This window comes from Rhagoletis pomonella, unplaced genomic scaffold (genome assembly GCF_013731165.1).
Source record: "Rhagoletis pomonella isolate Grant_MI unplaced genomic scaffold, Rhpom_1.0 Rhpom_scaffold_00012, whole genome shotgun sequence".
NCBI classification, from domain to species: Eukaryota; Metazoa; Arthropoda; class Insecta; order Diptera; family Tephritidae; genus Rhagoletis; species Rhagoletis pomonella.
The window spans coordinates 23,369,477-23,373,674 of NW_023458566.1; the positions used below are offsets into that span (position 1 = coordinate 23,369,477).

The 4,198-nt window shown below is 39.8% G+C and overlaps 1 protein-coding gene across 2 annotated transcripts in view; it reads right to left on the reverse strand.

Annotated features, from left to right (window-relative positions):
* The window catches only part of LOC118748158 (ADP-ribosylation factor GTPase-activating protein 1), a gene marked incomplete at its 5' end in the record, with an annotated part of 26,902 nt that overhangs the window by 1,282 nt on the left and 21,422 nt on the right, over positions 1-4,198 (reverse strand).

Consider the following 4,198-nt stretch of genomic DNA (forward strand, 5'->3'; position numbering starts at 1 on the left):
TAGACAAAAAGGGGCATAGGATTCCATACTTGTAAGTATATACGATGCTTTAAAGGGGCAGCCCTGATAGTCAACCAATTGTAGTTCGGCGTTATGGAACATTAAACTTTGTATGTATGCAATGCAATTGACGTCAGGACTATCACAGAATCTATCGTATCTTCGTTTTTCTGGAAATCTACGAAAGTTCGGGTACGTTCAGAATTGCATCAAGCCAAAGCATCAGTCTCTTTTACTTCTAAACTATAACTGATGGAAATGCCTTATTCACGCAACTAAGTTCCAATTAGGCAATTTAACCGTGGTTGCCCATTTTGGACATTTCCATCAATTATAGTTTAGAAATAAATGCATCTGATGCTTTGGCTTGATGCATTTCTGAACACACCCTTCTACTCCAGAATCCGAATAGCTACGAACGTAAATGTGAAATTCGTAGAGAGCCTTCCTTGAATCCGTTCGTAATGAAGATTCGTACAGATACTCTACGACGAGTTTATGCTGTCGTAACAAAATTTAAAATCACTGAATCTTAAAAATAATGGAAAAAGCTGCGTTATTGTTAATAATAAATATTTATTATGCTCCAAATTTGTTATAGTTTAATATAGTTTCGTATATTTGTGCAAATGTAGAGGTAAAGTACCAATTACATACATAGATACATACTATATGTACATATGTACATTCACTGCTAGACACTATTTATTAAACGAATATTTTTCATGAAGAGAGAAATAATAGTTTAACAAAAACTTATTAGGAAAGAAACCTTATTACTTTAATATCATAAGAATTAATAATAAAAAAAAGAAATGTCTCTTAAATAATAAAATCTAAACAAAAAAATATTAAAAAATGAAACAAAAAATAAATAAAAAAAAGCTCCACTGCCCGACGACTCGGACTCGAACTCGGATCTCTTAATTGGCAGTCTAGTGCTTTGCGCACTCGGCCATTAAGACTGCTGCGGCAGCGTGAGCAAAATGGCATACATAAATGCCTATTGTTTCCTTTCCACTAGCTGATTTCGAATCAGCATTCGAAGCTGGCAACGATATTTTTCGAGTTCACTCGGATTCAGTGATAGCAATTTTTTCGTATTCATAGCAGGCATTCGAATTCATAGATTTTCTACGATGGACTCCGTGATAGCCCTGAGTATTAGGAATATGCTAGGAATTCTTCCCATAGAAAATATGCCTGGTCCAATGCATACTGAGGATCAAAAGTGTGCTATTGAAATGACTGGGAGTGTATCTACCGACCTTTATACAAGGCTGAATTTCAAAAGAAAATTAGTTGAGACCTTTCTATATTAAGGTAACGACGTTGTGCTGCATGGTGTATTGTCCCATGTGCAGCATATTCATTTCGTTAACTTAATTTAGAAAGGCCCTATCTGACATTGTATTAACGAAGGACAGCTAATTTAAACTGTTGTAGATATATACATACATACATATCGTTAGCTTAATTAATTAATTCACAAAGTCCCTAACTAACAAATTTTTTATTTTACAGGAGATGCAAAAAACATTATAAAAAAAAATAGGTAGGGTTCCATTGTTTTTGGTAGTAACATTTTGCAATTTTTATTGAAGGTGTATTTTAATATCTCTTGCCGAAATCTGTGAAAAACGCAGTTTTAAAAAAACGAGTTGGTTGGGGCCTTGTGAATTAGGGTAACGATATGTAGGTATAGTAGCAGAGCCGACTGCTTCAGAGGCGAAGTTGCAGTTCTTGAAGTGCTCTTCCCACTTTTTCCGCTTATGCTGGTTTACCAGTTGCCGAATGTCCAAATTAAGGTCCTTCAGGCGAGGATCCCTGGTCACGCTCATTTGCTAGAAGAGCTGTTTCTGCCGGGAAATTTAGGCAGACTACCGCGATGCGTCCGGACGGTATTAAGCGAGCCGCTGCGGTAGTGGCTACCCTCCGGAACTGGCGTTCGCCAGCGTGTATGTCTGCGGGAATGGGAAGGGCGGCGAAGCTGCTCTCGGTCCGCGAAGCCATTTTAATCGGCTTGTTAAAGTTGATATAAGTTCGGTGGTCCGCGCCGCAAAGTCGGTGGGCTTATTGATCGAGATGATTATGAGCAGTTGGTCTGATGCCAGCGTTAGGATAGGTCGCCATGTTATGCTATTTATCAGACCAGAGCTAGCAATTGTTAGGTCTGGCGAGCTGTTGCAGCTGCCCACGATCCTGGTGGTGTCGTCGTCGTTCATGGAGCAGAATGTCGAATCGTCTATCTGCTCAGCCAATAGGTTTCCCCTACGATAATTTGCCAGGCTTGAGTGCCAAACATCGTGGTGCGCGTTGAAGTCAACTGCTACCATTCGGTTTTCACATCAGCACCTACGTGTGCAGGGTGATATCCTGTCGGGCAGCAGGGCATTCTAGGGTGGTGTCCTTCGGGTCGATGTCATCTTCGATTAAACGATACTGCACTGTGTGTTATAGAATGAACGCTAATCCTCCACCATTATCTCGTTCGCGATCTTTACGGAGCACATTGAATATGGTGCAACTATAATGCGTTGAGTTGCTGTGCAACTTCGTTTCTTGGACCGCATCTACCAATATGCCATGCCGACTCATGAAGACTGCTATCTCTTCCATCTTGCTCTGACTGAACCGTTGCAGTACGGTTGTAGGAGTATCGTATGCCTTGGGAGGCTGGTCGCGATACGGGGGGTGAGGGACGTGTTGGGGCTGCCTTCGGCCTGTTGCGCCCGCCGCAATTACTGTTGCTGCCTGGCGGCTGGTGGCTGCAGTGCACGCGGTGCAGATGGCGTGGGCAACCAGGTACTACTGTTACTCAGTGGAGCTTTTTGGAGCAGTACAGGCTCTTTGGGTGCTAGTTCGCGAGTAGCCGTGGTCCACTCCCTATGAGATTTAAGGCCAGAACAGGTTCTTAGATGACTCCATCCGTTGCAAGAGTTGCACCTAACCGAAGTGGAGTTCGGATGGAGTCGTTTCTGGCAAACGCAGCAGAAGTTTGTTTCTGGTCCGGGGTTGGGCTCAATGCGCGCCCGGATATGAAGGATGCGGAGCAATCCGACTGCAAGGTTCGCTGATCTAAACGGGGTTAGGTCGCCGAAACAACAGCCCTTGGTCGGGTAAAACCCTAGTCATTCCGGTACGCAGAACCGGCTGTCGTGGGAATATGTAATAGGTAATAGTTACCTTCGGACTCTGCATTTTACTATAAAATGCAGAATTTTCTTAAATTTTTTTACTTTTTGTAGTACAAAATGCACTCAGCTTGTTGTTTTTCTCTGTATACTATGTATGTATACCGATATCACAAGTTAAATTTTTCACTTATTTACTTATCTAATAGGTAAAATTTTTGTTATTGGAAAAGCATTAAAATTCCACAAAGTTTTTTTGGGAATCAGCTGGAGGGACGGTCGTTGGGCGCAGATATACTAGATCTGGGTCGTACCGGTTACGTAGACCTGACTGTCGGGGGACGTATCTAATATTACTTGTAGTATTTGTCTTACGTTATTCCTTGTCCTGAATGATGTTTGACCAACTTTTATGTAGATTTTCCAGTATGTATAGGCTAGCGCTGCCCAAATTTTTCCATTCATTTCTTTCTTTTTTTTTGCATTCTCTTGGTATCTATCTTCTCTACCAAATCCGTTTCGTATCGCGCTATATACTATTTAATACTTAGCGTAGTGTTCTACACTTGCAATTGTAGCAAAGGTTTTTCGATTTTCATGAGTCTTTGTTAGTAGTCGTCTTATTTTTTTTAGTAATGTTAAGTTTAACAAACTTTGGCATGTCAATTTTAGTTCGCTTTAAAAAGTGAAATATTCCATGAAATATTGGTTCAGATATTTTAGTTCTTTGTTATACGCACCATATAATTTGTTGTTGTGTTTTTTATTATTTTTATTTCATCGAACAAGTCTATTCAAGTGTCAATTTGTTCGGGATCCGCATACCATAAACGATTCAAAAAGCAATTTTTTGTAGACTTGTTCTTTTTTACACCAATAAGTATGTTGGTTTCTCATCATAAATAGAATAAATTTAATTTATATACATATATTAAAATAAATGAACTGTATTTATTTCAAAATAAAAAAGTGATTGTAAACTTAATAGTCAATTGGATATACGCATATGTATGTATGTGTGTGTATACTACTCTTACTTCATCGTCGTTCGTGGTATCAAATGG